Source organism: Chrysemys picta, chromosome 3, assembly GCF_011386835.1.
Source record: "Chrysemys picta bellii isolate R12L10 chromosome 3, ASM1138683v2, whole genome shotgun sequence".
NCBI classification, from domain to species: domain Eukaryota; kingdom Metazoa; phylum Chordata; order Testudines; family Emydidae; genus Chrysemys; species Chrysemys picta.
In genome coordinates this window covers 123814943-123832383 of record NC_088793.1, presented here as the reverse complement: position 1 = coordinate 123832383, position 17441 = coordinate 123814943, and the positions used below count along the sequence as shown (strand labels likewise).

Sequence of the window (17441 nt, the reverse complement as noted above, 5' to 3'; positions counted from 1 at the left end):
TAAATACACTGAGCTCCTTGGGTTTTGAAGAGTACTTCGTTGCTGTGTCTGGCCAGCTACTCTCACCAATGAGTGGGGGTGTAGTAGAACAGTGTGCACCTTTAAGGGCCTGCAGAGCAGGGCTGCCCGGGGGGGGGCAAGTGGGGTAATTTGCCCCAGGCCCCGGGCCTCTTAGGGACCCCCACGAGAATATAGCATTCTATAGTATTGCAACTTTTTTTTATGGAAGGGGCCCCCAAAATTGCTTTGCCCCAGGCCCCCTAAATCCTCTGGGCGGCCCCACTGCAGAGCCAGGGAGCAGCAAGCCCTGACCTAAGAACAAGCCCAGCAGGCAAGTGTTGGGAACACCCTGATCCAGCTAAGCAGCAGATAATGATTGGCTTTGATCCCCAGCTAGAAGATATAAGTGAGGACTCACGTGTGTGAGAAAGAGACAGGAGAGACAAACGCTTCCCTGAGCAGCAGTAAGAGCATGCTGTAATGTGGCAGGTAGCTTCCTGGGATGGGCTGTACAAACCTCACACTGGGCCACAAGGGGTTAAGGACATACTTTGGGTCCAGCTAGCCCCACCCTGCCACACCTGCCCCAAATGTTTCATCTGGTGGAGGAATTAAAAGACAGGGAAACAGCTCACTTGGTAGCAGACCTGCAACAATGCAATGAGAAGGCTGAAATGTCTAAGATAACTGCTCCCAAAGGGTTGAACATTGGTAATCCCTTTTAATTTTCTAGGTTTGAACTAATACAGCAGGGGAAAGCCTTGGACTGAGCTGGCTGGGAAGGGGGCAAGATAGGAAGTGACCCAGAGAGGGCAGCCTTAAGCAGCCTGGGTTGCCAGGTTGCTGTTAGACCCAAAGGGCCTGGTGGAATAGGTGGGGCTGGGCTCATCTACCTACAACCCACCTGCTGGTCCCCGGTTGTAGCCCTGGCCACTAGGCCAAACTTTCTGACCACCCCCTGAGTGAGGACCATCACCCCCAACCCCCTGAGACTAAGAGAGGGCCAGGACCCTGGAGCTACTACAACCCTGCAGTATAGTCCAGGTTAGGGCTATCACTTTTGTTACTCTTCTTTCTTAATTTTTATTTTTATTTTTTGCATTTATGTGGCAAAAGAATAAAAAAAGTCTGTGCTGAAAGCTAAAACAGAGTTGGGTGTGACTGAATGTTTTGTCCCCAACTTGGTGGACTGGCCCACCAGACTACAGGAGAACAGTGGGGATAGTGCAGATCCTAAGCTCTGCTCCCTCCTTGACTATTTGCTTGTTGGTAGGAGTATCTGGAGAGTAGGGTCTGAACTGTGTGGTTGATCCAAAATCCAGATGGATTTTGCTTTGCCAAGTGTGTGGGAGGGTGCTTTGTGAATTCTATCACCTTGGTTTGGCTGACTAAGACAAGGGCATAACTGAGTCCATAGTTTTCTCGCTAAATATCCCCTATTGAAATAGTTTGCCTTTGGCAGAGTGCTTCCTCTAAAATGAAGAGATCTGCTATCAGTTGGGAAGACAGAACAGAGGGCAGTCAAGCAGGAGGGAGAAAATTGATGAGAAGGAGAGAGAAAAGTAATAAGGTTATTTAAATAAGGAATAAAAGAAAAAAGTGATGACACCTGCAGTCATGTTACTATAGTTTGTCATCCTGATAAATCTGAGCAAAATTTCCTACTGGCCTTACTCTGTGTAATATGGCAAATGTTTTAGGGTTGAATTATTTTATTGATACAATGTCACATAACCCAGGCTCAATCAGTTTAATCAAAGGTAGATTAGCACAATACAGAAAGGCCAATACATTACCAACCAATCTGGAGAACAGTTTGCAGCACTGAGATATTTCAGTTTGTCCCAAAGTGCCAGGTCAACTCTACTCATACTATCCAAGATTTATACACCAGTTCGTTCTTGTTGCTTATCTTGTTTTGAACATAGCATTTCAGAAGTCAGCACTGAGCCCTTTTTTGTTTGCAGTTGTCATGGATGTGACAAGTGGAAATGTATGAAGGGAGTCACACTGGAGCATATTGTTGCTGATGACTTAGTGATATGTGTGGAAGATTGAACAGTGGCAAACACAGTTTTGTTTAGGCAGGATTTAGAGTAAACATTGGTAAGACTGAGGCTTTGATAGCTAATAGAGAACAACCCACCATAAAGGATACTGAAGGCAGAGAGCTTAGAAGAATGAGAGAATTTAAATAAGTGGTGCCCTCCTGAGTGATGTCTAGCCTCTTATCAAAGCTGCTTGGTGCAAGTGTTGGAAGCTGATCCTAGTTCTGTGATAAAAAGATACCAATAAAGTTAAAAGGCAGAGTGTATAAAACTGTAATTTGACCCATCCTAATCTACAGAATAGAGTCCTGGTCAGCCACAAGACTAGAAATCCGTATTCTCTGCACTACATAAATGAAGATGTTGAGACGGTCAAATGGTTGGACACTCCATGATAGGAAACAAAATGAGATTGTGAGAGGGTGTAATGTGGATTGCCTCAATTGAAGACCAGTTGTGGGAGGCTAGGATGGTCTGAACAACTCCATCAGAGACCCATCAGTTATAGGAGTAGGATGGCCTTTGCAATGGTCATGGACAGAAGATGACTAAGGAGGAGTCCAAAGATTTGGTATGTTGTCCAGATATCAACGGACCTTAAAAAGACCAATCTGCATGACAGCCAGGTGTACGATCATGAGTTTTGGAAGAAAGCTATAAAAGTCACTGATCCCAAATAAGGAAGTAGCAAATGAAGAAGATTTCAGAAGTCAGCAAAGCTTAGAGACATCTGTGCTAGCTGTACTTTGTACAGAGTGTGTGTTAGTAAAGCATCATCAGCAACATCCATTTTATCCTGGGGGTTTTGGTATGTATTCTCTACCTAGCACTGAAGTTACATCACTTCATATTTCCCTTGGTTGAACAACTTAGGATAAGTAAAAAGAATTCTGGGAAAAGTTTAACATGAATACAATTCATAGATATACAACTTTGCATAAGTACATAACATTCAGAAACTACATGATATACCTTTCTTGTTTACTACTAGTTATTTTCTTATCTTAGGCTTTGTCTACACTAAAAGTTGGAGGTATGATTCCCCTGCTAATGTACACATACTCTTACTAGCTCTTATAGTATAAATAGCAATGTAGCTGCAGTAGTACAGGTAAGGGTGGCATAGCTGTGCTGGTTAAGTATACACCTACTGGTTTCAGGCAGGTTTGTACTCTGCACAGCCCATCCATGCCTTTGCTGCTGCTAGTAATGTTACCCTAGTAACAGTGCTATTTATACTCCTGCTAGTTCCATGATAGCTAGCGCAAGTATTTTTACATAAGCAGAGAAATCACACCTCTAGCTCCTAGTATAGACGTAGCAACTCTGGGCTAAGAGAACAAGGTCTTTTAGCTCAGATGGTAGGATCTCATGTATTAATATCCAGAGGTCCCAGGTTCTATCCCTGCTTCTGACAACTCACCCATGGGCATCTATGCTATGCATGTATTTGCCAAACTGCAGCTACAAGTATGTTCTCTCCCAAAACTGCTCAGGCAGATCTGAAAGAACATTTTCTTCTCTTCCTCACAAGCACACAGAAATGGTGTCAAACATTTCAACATTGGTGTCTGGCTTCATAGTTCAGTTATTTTTTGTGTAAAGACATTTGGAGTTTGACAGACTTTATAATGCAAATGCAGAAAAGGAATCACCTAATAATGCAGGCTAGAAACCAGATGAAAGTATTGGGGTAACTAATTGCTATATATTCCATACAACTTGTATGAAACAGCAAGGGACCAGCAAACCACATTGCACAGGATTATACTGATGGCCTAGGAATAACACTGGAAATGCAGAAGAATATTTTTAAATCCTATTGAGTAATTCTATAACTTTTTTTTAAAAAGTTAGAAATTTGGTTATTAACTGAGGGTTTAAATGAAGGTTCTTCCTCTTCCCTTCCCTCCTTCTCCAGAAACAAAACCGTACTTACCAAATGACTGAATTGAAATACACAACTTAGTAACTGAGCAATTATGCTTTACAATTTCCTGTAAACACTTTGAATTCTATTGTCCTTTTTGGCCAGGTAGGACCAGAGTGTGATGAAGCTGGGTACAGGAGAGCAGGTGCTTGCTTCTGCTTGAACAGCCTCACAGAGGATGGTCAAAATGGCAGTGCTTCCCTGAGCATAGGGCTGCTCAGGGCTGGTACCACTGCCTGACCTAGACTCACCAGAGAGGCAAGGCCAAAGAACCATTTATTCTCCAGGCAGCCAGCAGAGCCACTCCCATGTGGAGCCACCATGCACTCAGTCCCACAGTTACCTGACTTCAATGGGATGTGAGGATATTCAGCACGTTGCAGGGTCGAGCCCTAAAATGCTAGGTAGCAGCAGTGAGAGCTTCTTTGCATGGTTCTTCCAATGCACTTCTACCTTAACCTGCAGGTATCACCCTATAAGAGAGAGAGGGTAGGTCAGTGTCCACACCCATTCATTCCTTAGCAAGACTGCTAGCAAAAGTGCCAGCTCTCAGAAGTTGCAATGTTGGCACCTGTTGTTTAAAATCTGCCTGAGTGTTATGACTTCATCATATTCCTGGAGGCAAACCACTGCCCTGCACGCATCCCTGCTTACTGTAACTGTCTGCTACCATACAAAGATGCACCAAAGATGGTGTGTGTGAGCTGCTTGGGATAGATTTATGATATAGTCACAAAGCGCCTAGGAGTCTCTCATTTATTTTAAGACAGACTGATATTGCACATCTCTTTGAGGGTGACTAATGTTGAAGGTGGATGGCTGTCAGAGATGCAGTTATTTTTTCATTTTTGATAAATACACAATTACAATAGTTCTAGTTTTAAGGTGTGGTGGTGGGTTTTTTTTTTCCAGCGGTTGACAAAGGTTAGCTGTCAAAACACTGGCAAATGATGCCCATTTCCAATCCCAATTCTCCCTCACAGTTACATTTATAATGAAACACAAAATCTCAGAACAGTAACGGAAGAAACATTTAGCATCTTAAAAATGAGCTTTAGGTTGCTTTGAAAAATCTGGTGGCCCATTATTATGCAACCTTTCTAAGAGATGTATAATATTTCTGGCATATTGTGGTATTATTATGCAGTATTCTTCTGAGCCTTGCTCAGAAATGTGAATAATCTGTAGCTGGAGAGACTGAAAGATGGTATTACAGATCAAGAAGAACTGTTGTATTTGGAAGATTTTTCTTGTGTGAGAAAATCTTCAATTTATGCTATAAATAGAAAATGAGGCTACTTGACCAAAACATTTTTAAAGGGATTCTGTCAAAGCTGGTGGCGTAAAATTTGACCTATTTTGTTTTTTCTTTAAACTCTGAGATTCTGCAAACGCCCCATCTCCACACACGCACAAAAGGCCTCAATGTTTTCATTGTACAGGGCCAGATTCTACCCTTTTAATTCACCTTACATAGCACCTTCTTCTGCAGTCATTACTATTTAACATTTATATCGTGGTAGTCCCTAGAAACCTCAACCAGGCCTCAACCCCATCATGCTAGGTGTTGTACAAATATATAACAGTAGTCTTCAACCCAAAGAGCTTATAAGTAGCATTTTTGATTGAAATGGGAATGTTCAAAGCATGGTGCTACTCAATATGAATAAGGGTGACAGAGTCTGAGCCTTAGGGTATGTCTGTACAGCAATCAGGAGGTGTGACTGAAGTATGTGTGGACATACCCATGCTAGCTTTGATTGAACCAGCTTGCTAAAAATAACTGTGTAGTCATGGCAGCTTGGGCTAGCCACCCCAGTACGCAGGGTCTCAGGCAGGATTGTATTCAGGCAGCTAAACCAGGATGCCGTGACTATGTTGCTATTTTTAGTGAGCTAGTTCAATCCAAACTAGCTCAGGTATGCCTACACATGCCGCAATCGCACTGCTGGTTGCAGTATCGATGTACTGTAAGTATCAGCCTCTGAGAACCCATGATCAACCCCACAAATGGGTATACACACATGCTGTAGAGGGAGATGGACAGATTCTGATACAGTGATGTAAATCTGTTGTAATTCCTTTAAGGTTGATGGAGTTACTCTTGATTTTACACTGGGGTAAATGAGATTAGAAACTGTCTCCAGTCTGATAAGGGAGCAGACTTCCATTTCAGGCTTCCAAGGGGCTTACAGCAGTAAATCAAACAATTTTTTTAACTATGAAAAATGTTTCCAATTTTTTTAAAGAACATAAAATAAATTAACAAATGGCACTTTCAAGCTACTGTGGGTGTAATAATTACAAATGGATTTAAATTACGTGAAGCACAAATTGTTCATTGCATTTTTTTTTCCAGTGCTAATATGGCTCACTGTTTCTGGCCTCTCTGCAGGCAGCATCTTTGATGGATGCAAGTTAAATTTTGTGCCTCTCGAGAGGAAGAAGGCAATTTCATTGCAGTTGGGTCTTCTGCAGACAGGAACAGCTATAAAATCATTAGTCATACCAGTTAATCACAAAAGTCCTAACTGCATTAGTGGAAGACTGAGCAGAGACAGATTGCTACTGGTTTTGGTTATGTTATCTCCTGTCCATATTTATCTCTAATATCAGACAAGGCTTTACTGACGTCACATAGAGATTCAGCAATCACATGCAAGAGGAATTTTCTTCCTGTAAGATTCTCCGTTTAGATAGTTTGAATTTCTCTATTAGATTTTCTTTTTAGTGGATCTTATTAAATATTTCCCTGCAATTGTTAATACATCTCATTTCTAGCAGACTGATTATTATCTCTTTTCTTTCTCTGTACTTTTAAATTTCTTGAACGCTTTGGCTGGGTAGCATATTTTTCTTCTTCTAGTAGCTAGGCCATTGCTATTTCCTGCCATTTCTTAACTTTTGCTTGTGGAAACATTTTTTTTTTCTCGCTTCTGAGCAGAGGACGATCATACAAGAGGTCTGTCCTTTCATGTACAGAAAGCTCATTGAAGGAGAAGTCTGCACAGAGCCCAGCACAATGGATTTGTGATCCTGAGTGGGGCCTCTGGATGCTACCATTATATAAAATAATATCAACTTGAGGAGGGGGTCATGCAATAGCAGCATGCAAGGGGATGTATAGAACTCTTTACTACCACCAGGCTATTTTAAGGTCATTTAATCTATTTGTTGTACTAGTATTTTGAGTTTCATCCCAAGATCTCAAAGCACTTTACAAGCCCCATGTAAAGGGTTAGGTTGTCCTCACTCCTTGTGTAGGTGAAGGAGGAAGAAAGGGCCTCAGGAGCCTTCCTTCTCCTACTATGACCTTGTCCCCATATGCAAAGGCCAAGCCAGCCACTAAAGACTCTTTCCTGCTGTTACTCCTGGGAGTGTAAATCACCCCAGATGAGGCAAGCACATCTGCAGTGGCCAGCACAGCTGGCAATGCAGGGAGAGGAGCACTTTGCATTATCCCAGAACTGGTGCAGCAAGCACATTTCCTCTATGTGACAGGACTCTCTGAAAGAAAATTTGTCTTTTGAGGTACATTCCTACCCAGAGTTCTTCCTGGGATAGCTCATCTCTACATTGCCCCAATGCAAGCCTATGTGTAAATGACATCATCTAGCCCAAAATGTTGTTGTAACCATTTAATGGATAGGTAAGCTGAGGGGGAGAGAGGTTATGTGACATGTTTGATACATGTAATCTGCCTAAAATCAAAACAGCAAAGGCCTTTGCCACCATATGGGTGAGCTTGCTGTCTTTGCATATCGAAGAATTGAGTTTAAAAGGCCTTGCTGAGGCACTGGATCTAACACCATTCCCCAGAAATAAAGAAGGTAATAACATACACACTGCACAGATGGAACAAGTCAGAGAAGAAGTATCCCCAATTAAACATACAAAAAGTACTTTCATGCAGTAGAAGCTGAAATGATGACCATAGGAGATAAAGTGAATGCAATGATACAGGAGAAACTTGTACATAACTGCAACATTAATTACCTAATGGGGCAAAACTGGTAATTCAAAGCATTGCTGTAGGTAGTTTAAGCTAAGAATAATCAAGTGAGCAAGACATTGAGCTCCAAATATCTATTTGAAAAAAATCTGCTTCCAGTTTATTTCTCCTCTTTTGCTACTTGTGTTTGTTCAGAACCTCTGTTTTTCACAAATTTGTTTTCCTCAGAACTGGCCCTTATGTAACAGACAGGTCTAGAACACGATTCAGCTTGTCACTGTCTTTCTCTTTGCTTACCCACATCTATTTCTAAAGTTGTTTTGTATACAGTCACTTTCTGCTAGATAGAGATGTAAGCAGGGTCTGAATGCGCTCTCCCCTGACATCAAGTGATAAGCTGGGGAGGACGACTTCAGGAGCCAACCTTGTTTGCATGGACACACCCACTCTGCCTAGGTGAGCAGCAAATGGAGCTGCTTTGCCTAAATGATCACTTTTGGAGAGTGTTGGATTGCAAATCACTTTGTTATTGGGTGCAAGGGTAATAAAGGATTGTTATTTTTGTTGTGTCAATCAAGGGCGGCAGAACTGTTCACCCTCAACTGAACTGTGCTTGGTAGGTAGGGGTGTCAAAGCCTAGTAGAGATCAGAGGATTGGGAGAGGTATTTGTGCCTGGTGGTGTGGGCTCTGCTGAAGGGTCCTAGACACTATTTGATCCTCCCCCCTCTCCACTGTGTAATGGTAGAACTAATTCATCATCAGCGATCCCTCGAGGTAAAGGGTGATCTCTTTCACAGGTTTTATTTTTCATGCGTACTTTGGTGACTGAGCAGTCCGACCCTTGAGCCAGAGGCTCGTTGGCAGACATTGCAGGTGTTGTTGGAAGAAAGGACTGGGCCACAATTGTTGCATGATAGTTGTCTTTCCTTTCTTTTCTGGGTTTTTTCTGCGACAGGGGCAAGACAATTTTCCTCAAAAGTGGATGTTCCCTCTCTGACAAATCTTCCCCAGTTATCCCTATCTTGGGCTGCTGTCTCCCACTGTGTGGTGTAAATGCCACATCTTTTGATGTTTATCTTGAGGGTGTCCTTAAAGCCTTTCTTTTGGCCTCCCTGTTTCCTTTCTCTTTTGGGCATACAGCTGTTGTTTTGGTAAGTATATGTCAGGCATGTGCCCACTCCACCTCAGCTGGTGCTGAATAATCTGGGCCATAACACTGAAGATGTTACTGACATTAGTGTGATGATCCTCCCACTCTGTGTTGAGGATCTTCCGAAGAAAGTGCTGTTGCTAGCATTCCAGGTTTTTCTGGTGTTTTCTGTAGGTCACCCAAGTCTCACAGCCATAGAGGAGAGTTGGGATTACCACTGCTTTATAAACTAAATGCTTAGTATGTGTTCTGGTGTTGAGATTGTTGAACATCTGGCGAGACAGTTTGCCAAAGGCAAGGCTGGCACAGTGGATTCTGTGCTGAATCTCGACATCTATGTCTGCCCTCTGTGAGAGATGGCTGCCAAGATAGGTAAAGTATTCTATATTTTCCAGTTCTTCTTTTGTAAATATAGATCTTCCTTGCTGGGTCTGATAATTGACTGTGGACTGGCTGGTGGAGAACTTTTGTTTTGACGATGTTTAGAGTTAGCCCTATGCTTTTGTAAGCTTCAGAGAACCTGTTTGTAGACCCTCCTTGGAGTGTGCAACTACAGAACAATGATCTGCACACTGGAGTTGGTTATTGTTGCTGATATTACTTTAGTTCTGGCCAGGGCCGGCTTCAGGGTTTTTGCCGCCCCAAGCAGCCCCTCCCCCCCAAAAGCCGTGATCGCGATCGGCGGCAGCTCTACCGCCGCTGTTTCATTCTTCTGTGGCAATTTGGCGGCAGGTCCTTCCCTCTGAGAGGTAGTGAGGGACCCCCCGCCAAATTGCCGCCGAAGAGCCGGACATGCCGCCCCCTTCCATGTGCCACCCCAAGCACCAGCTTGCTATGCTGGTGCCTGGAGCCAGCTCTGATTCTGGCACGGAGACGAGAAAGGTTGAAGAGGTTGCCGTCAGTCCAATATTGGATGTCAGTGTCCTGTGGTAGATGGTCTTGGGTTAGTGTTTTCATAGCTGCTAAGAAAATGGAGAAAAGGGTGGGTGCCAGTACACAACCTTGTTTTACACCAGTTCGGATGACAAAGGGCTCAGAGGTAGAGCCACTGCATAGGCTGGAGACAGTCATCTGGTCGTGGAGGAGTCTTACAATGGTGATAAACTTGCTTGGGCAGCCAAACTTTGACATGATTTTCCACAGAGCCTCATGGTTGACACCGTCAAAGGCTTTAGTCAGATCGATAAGGGCCATATACAGCTCCTGGTGGTGTTCTTGACATTTTTCCTGGATCTGCCTGGCTGCAAAAATCATGTCGCTGGTGCCTCATGATGGTCTGAAGCTGTGTGGGGACTCTGGAAGTACTTTCCCTGCAAGAGGGAGCAGGAGATTGGGGAAGATTCTTGCTAGAATCTAGCAAGAATCTTCCCCATGATGGAGAGGAGGGCAATGCCTCGATAGTTGCCACAGTCAGCCCTGTCTCCCTTTCTGAAAATGATGATGATGTTAGCATTACGTAAATCGGCAGGGATTTCTTCAGTGCACCAGATTTTGAGGAGCAGCAAGTGAAGCTTGTGAGTCAGTTTCTCACCTCACTTTCAGTACTTCAGCTGGTATGCCATCAGGACCTGGTACTTTATTATTCTTAATTTGTTTAATTGCTTTGCAGACCTCCACAGGTGTCAGGTTGGCAAAAGTTCCCCAGATTGCGTGCTGAGGGAAGGAGTCATTGGTGTTGTCAGTCACAGTCGATTTTCAATTTAGAAGCTTTTGGTAGTGTTCCTTCCAGAGCTCTTTGATGGATTCATTATCTTTAAGAAGGGTGCTACCATCCTCAGATATGAGGTGTGAGGCCACATGACCTTGGTCCATACAGGGTCTTTATCTCACAATGGAAGCTCTGCATTTCATGTCTGTCAGCGAATGTTTGGATTTCTTTTGCTTTGTCCTCCCGCCTTTTGTTTTTTGACCTCTCAGATCCTCCTTTGAACTTCAGCTTTGAGCTGATGGAAAGAGCTCTGTTTCTGACTGGATAGTGGTTGGTTTTGCCAGTGGCAGAAAGCTTTTTCTCTTCTGCTCCAAAAGGGCTGTAATCTCAATGTTGTTGTTGTCAAACCAGTCCTGATGGCAGTGGGTAGCAAGGCCGATGCATTGCTCGCACGTCTCATGGATGTTCTGTTATAGGGCTTCCCAGGCTTCAGTGACACTTGTGTTGTCATTTCCAGGTGTGCATATGGTCAGTTTTTCACTGAGGAGTGTTTGGAAGTTCTCTTGGTGCACTGAGGATTGAAGTCTTTGGATGTTGTATTTCTGTATGTGTGATCTGGATTGCTTTCTATGTTTTGGTGCAATCCTGATGGACATGACAGATCTCACCAGGTGCAGTAGCATAACTCGGGGGGAGTGGGTCAGTGGCCATTCCCCCACCGAGCACAAGTGGTGGGAGTGGGTGGGGGAAAGGCGCCACCCGCTGTAGCGCTTTTACTGACGGGGCGGTGCTCCAGGTCTTCGGCGGTACTTCGGCGGCGGGCCCTTCACTAGCTCCAGGTATCTTTGGAGGCACTGAAGCTTCGTAGCCGAAATGCTGCCGAAGACCTGCGGAGCGAATGAAGGTCCTGCTGCTGAAGTATCGCTGAAGATCCGGAGCGCCGCCCCATCAGTAAAAGCGCCGCAACTGGCGGCGCCTTTTTTTTTTTTTTCCCTCACTCCCCTGTTCCCTCCACCTGGCTACGCCCCTGACCAGGTGGTGGTCAGTCCAGCAATTATCAGCTTCTCTGATGACACAGGTGATTTGGACATCTCTTAGATCCTGTGTTCTTACAATGACATAGTCGAGGAGATGCCACTGTTTTGAGCGGGGGTGTTGCCAAGTTGTTTTGTACTTGTTGCTTTGTCTGAAGATTTGTGATCACGAGGTCATGCTATGCACATTTGTTAAGTAGAAGGATGCCATTGCAATTGGTCTTGCCCACTGCTTCCTTCCCAGTGGTGCTACTCCATATGTTAGAATCTTGGCCAACTCTTGTGTTAAAGTCCCCTAAGAGGATTATCTTATCTGTTTTTGGAATGGATGACAAAATTTTATCAAGGTCAGTGTAGAAGGATTCTTTCTTTTCTTCTTCAGCGTCAAGTATTGGCACATATTCACTGATGATGGTGGCAAATGACTTATTGACCAGTTGGATGCAGAGGGTCATAAGGCACTCATTGAGGCCAACAGGGAGCTCAGTTCGGCAATTGACTAGAAGGTTCTTGATTGCAAAGCCAACACCTTGTATTCACCTGTCGCTTGGTGGTTTTTCATCTGGACATCTTGTTTTGCTCAGAACAGCGATGTTGATGTTGCACCTCAGAAGTTCTTGGGCAACAACTGCTGTTCTGCATTTAGGTCTTTCATTTTTTGATTAGTCTAATAGGGTACAGACGTTGCAAGTTGCAAGGAACATTTTTGGTTTTCGACAGCATTGGGAGTGATCCCTCTGGACACGGTTATCCAATCAGGTATGGTGGGATAGCCTATGTTTGGGGAACCTTTTCTATCCCCTTCCCCATATGGGGTGAGCAGAGGAGTTCCTACAAAGGCCTGCTCAGTCATGACCACTGCTGCCGAAAATGCTCCCCTATCCCAGTCCAGAGGCACATGATGACCATCTTGCAGTCACCGCCTGCATGTAGGTCTGTGACTAGGGACTCCTGGTGATAACTTCACCTATCCCTGTCACCACTCACTCATCGCTGCAGGACTTTTAAGGGTAGGAGTGGGGAGAAAGTTCTTCCTGTGAAAGAAACCTGTGCATGAGTAGTTTAATATGCGGGAGCTGATGCGCACCACCAGTCACACCAATCTTGCCAGAAGAGGCATCTGTGTTCAGTGGCAAGGAGATCCAACACGACTGGGGGTTTCTCCTCCATTGCAGCCTTCATTCGCCTTCTCAGCCATTGAGAGGTGATTTTTGCTTCATCCGCATGTTCTGCCATTGAAGTCTTATACTGGGTTGTGTTGGGCTGCACTTTGTCTGGTACCTTGCCTTTGACCTTACTGCCATGGGTGACCCTAACAAGAGTACAGGACTCCCGACGGCATCACTTTTAGGATCTTAAGTATACGCAAGCTTCTCCACCACATCAAAGTGGCAGCCCAAGGAGAAGGGTAGAACTAATTAAGACTCAATTGGGTCTTTTGTTGCAGATCAGTAGAGCTGATACCACTGAAAATCAGGTCTAAGCATTAGGCCTGCTGTGGGACAGTGTCTCATGAGAGACTGTCCAACTGCACTAGCAGTAAGGCTCCCCCACTAACAGCTGAAATCACTGAAAGTTGTGTTAAGTGGTGGGACCTCAAGACATGCCAGCAGAACAGCTGGCGGAGCGAGCAAGGTGCCTTCTCTCCTTCCCTCTTCTCCCCCAACCCCGCAGGGTGGGAGATGAACTCGTACGAAAGCACCTCTGAATTCTGGGTCTCCACTGACCCAGGACAACAACAGTGAGAGGGGTGCAGTGGAGGGAGAAGACAGGGGCATATTAAAGGAACTTTTGTTTGTTGGATGTTCCCACAAGGTGAGAACCTGAGGCAAAGAACATTGCCCAATATGCTCTGGGGTGGCCAAACCTGCCACAGTAAATTTTAGAGAACCTGAAAAGCTCAAATTCAGCCAGGAAAAGGGCTACTAGTGTAGGTTAGTGAAGTATGGAATCTCAAATTTTCTTTTTCAACCACAATGCAGTGTGACAAATCAGTAGTCCCTATGATTCCATGATGATGTACACCATTGCCATATATAACTTCATGGTGATAGCAAGGTTAGAACTCCTTTCTCCCTTCTCCAAAAGGCATAGGCCTTTAGCACTTGAGCTCAAGACAAATCTCTCTTAGGAACTTAGGTCCCATGACAAATAATTGAGTTGTTCTGATTTTCAGTATAGTCAGTTCACAGAAGAAATTTGTGCAATCACTGGGATATGAGTAGCCCAGATTACACTTTCCTTTTAAAAAAAAAAAAAATCCTAATGTGACACTACCTAGTTTTTTTCCAGCTAAGGCAATGCATCTTCTCTTCTCACACTTGTGCACCGGATACGTTATTGGTTACATTAAGTGCCACGTTTCGGTGGTTTGCATAGTCCCTGAGTAATGATTAAGTACATCTTTTTAAAAAAATAGAAATTGACTTTACACTTATGTTGATGTACACTTCAGTTGCCAAGAAAAGAGCAATTTGGCTGAAGGCACCAACAAAATCTGCTCGATAGCTGTTCATTGGCTACAACACAGAGAGCTGATTGCCTACATACTGTACTCCCTTAATTACTGAAAAAAACATTTCAAAAAGATTAATAACTGGTAAAGTTGTTACACCCACACTTGGTGACTCAGACACACATAAGGCCTGAGGAGAGATTTAAGCTGTGTGGGCCACACAGATACATGCCAATACTTAGTCCAATAAAGTTGTCCTTTTGGCAATATGAAAGATAATCTTGGAGGAAGATGATGACAGGATCTATCTAGTAGGCTCCACATACTGTGATACAGCAAGTTATATAGGAGTACCTCCTCATTGGGTTCACATTAAAGGCTGCGAAACAAACCTTTCTGTCTGATGTCAGTGATGTTGATTAAAGTCAAATAATATTTAGTCCAGGAGTTGTGCTGTGCTGCTGCTAGAGAGGATTCTACGAATAACAAGTGTTCATTTGGTTTAGATGAATTTTCAGTCAGTATTTTCTGAGAGCAGAACTAAGGCAATCTGTTCTTAGTCAGATGTGATGCAGGCAGGTGGTGATCAAACAGGAGCTGTAGCAAATGTAGTGCAGATGATAGTTGTGCTGCTGCTGACTGATGAATTTAATAGGCAGCAGGATTAAAACAAGCAAATGGAAGTATTTCTTCACACAATTTCTTCAGTCTGTGGAACTCTTTGCCAGAGGATGTTGTGAAGGCCAAGACTATAACAGGGTTCAAAAAAGAACTAAATAAATTCATGGAGGATAGGTCCATCAATGGCTATTAGCCAGGATGGGCAGAGATGGTGTCCCTAGTCTCTGTTTGCCAGAAGCTGGTAATGGGTGACAGGGAATGGATCACTTGATGATTACTTGTTCTGTTCTTCCCCCCGGGACACCTGGCATTGACCACTGTCGGAAGACAGGATGCTGGGCTAGATTGGACCTTTGGTCTCACCCAGTATGGCCATTCTATGTTCTTTATATGAATTTAGGGTTGCGTGTGACACTGGTGTTCCTGAAGCTGTAGTGGCAGGGTAGATAGCCAGCATTAGACATTCATGCTGTCTGATATATTTACATGTAGCATTTCTCCTTTTATTTTTCCTTTGGGCCAGAATCTGCCACCCTTTCTCACACTAAATGGTACCTTTCTCTGTGAGTAGTTTCATTAATATCAGTGGGGTCACACTAGCAATACAGTTGGCCCTGGGTGTTTTAGTCATATACAGCTTACCAGACAATAAGTGACAACTATATAGCAACTTTTGTCCAAAAATCATAAAGTAATCCCAACACTTGATTACTAATGGGTCTGCTCCTGCTCCATACAGTTCAGTGGCAAAATTTCTATTGACTTCAGTGGTGCAGGACTGAGCTTGATATGCACAGGCACCACGTCATCAATTAAGCAACATAGCCACATCTGGGGTAGAATGGGTCTTTTAAACAGCATACAACAATGTTACACAACAGTTCAGGGCAGGAATGTGAAAATCTTAATGCCACAATGTTAGTGCTAAGTCAAATTGGCTGGGAATTTTGTCGGAAGATGCTGATTCATCAAAACCAAAACTTTTAGTGGAAATGTATCAGTTTTGCCAAAACTGATACATCAGGAAGGCTTCTGAAATCTAGGATGGAATTTCTGGTCAAAATGAGAGAATGAGACCACAGAACAGCCAAGTGGTCAGCACTCACTCATTCCAGCTGAGTGCCCTAACCTCCAGGTTATTGGCTATTCTGGGATGTCTCCCTGCCCAGTTTTTCATAGAAAAAATTGGAAAGGTCTTGATTTCATCCAGAGAGAAAGCAAACCAAAGGCCAAAAACTTGAAATTTTTCATGAAATGGAATTCTTGTTTTCTGGCTGGCCCTAGTGCTCGCAGCCTTCTAGAAACAGAACCAAGGCAAGGCTGAGGGAGATTGGACAAGGAATGTAAACCCCATGAGTGGTATCAAGCCCAGCTCTGCAGAGGTTCCTTACACAGCCACATGTAGGTGGAGCACGAAGAAATAATGGTAGGTCAGGTAAGGAGAGAGTGCAGGGTCAGAGGATGCTCACTTATATGGATTCTTCAGTGCTTTTCCCATGTGAAATGGGTGGCAGGGTAGCTTCTATGGAGCGGCTCTGCTGTCGCTCTGGATGTGTGCGAGAGCCTCTAAACAGGCCATAGACGATTTATTTATGCTGAGCACTGGGGAATGAATTAAGTAGAATGCAGTTACCCAAGTGGAATTTGGACAGGACACCATGATTAACAACACTTTCTCTTACGAAAAATGCCATCAGGACATTAATCAGTGACACTCTGAGGAAGGAAGTCACAATGTCAAGCATCACTGACTGACTAATTCTATATTATTCCCAAAGTTCTATTACATCACTCCAAGAATTATCAGTTAGGTGCGATGGCTTTCAAGGTGGGATAGTGCTCAAGACTGCAGCTGTCTGTTCTTGTTCTACACAGGTAGTTCACATATTCATTGGGTACCTGCGATCAGCTGAATACAGTATTTTAATATTCAGCCATGTTGTATACATATAATGTATTGCCTAACATAATCTCTAAATGCACTCATTATTTTAAATTCCAGGCTAATTGCCAGCAAAGCAGCATACAGTATGTATGATTTAGTGTGTGGGTGTTTGCAGATATGGCTAATATTTTTCAAATCTTAATATATCTTTTGAAATTGGCAGTCTCAAATATGTTTTCTTAAGATGCGGGTTGTCTGCATTTCTAATACATCTGGTTTTGTTTGTACATCATTTCATAGGTCATGTTTAACCTAGTTCTGGGGAGCATGTGCCACACTAGAGATTACGTAACGCACATGGCTTATTATAGCTATATAAATATTTCCCATATAGTAAAAAACTCTAGTATTTTCTGTTTTACAGTTACCAGTGAGACTCAAGGTATCTCTCAGGGTAGGTCTACACATATGGGGGTATGTAGAGTACAGATACTGCATGCCCAGCTAGCACAGGTATAAATAGTAGAGTAGATGGTGAGGCACTGCTTAGGCATGTAGAGCGCCTTACATGCCTGAACCCTAGGGTATGTACCCTACACAGCTCTCTACACATCTAAGCAGTGCATCCCACATCTTCATTGCTACTTTTAGCAATGTAGTGTCCCACTGCCTCTCCGCTGCTGGAACCTTTCCCAGCCTCAGTGAAAAGCTCCGGCA

At 43.7% G+C, this 17441-nt stretch overlaps 1 long non-coding RNA gene across 1 annotated transcript in view; it reads left to right on the top strand.

The window, feature by feature from the left end:
* Positions 1-631: 631 nt before the first annotated feature.
* Positions 632-17441, top strand: part of LOC135982396 (uncharacterized) — a 76036-nt gene continuing 59226 nt past the window's right edge. The window contains exon 1 of the long non-coding RNA XR_010599738.1: positions 632-711. This is a non-coding gene — a long non-coding RNA (uncharacterized LOC135982396). The remainder of the gene's footprint in view (positions 712-17441) is intronic.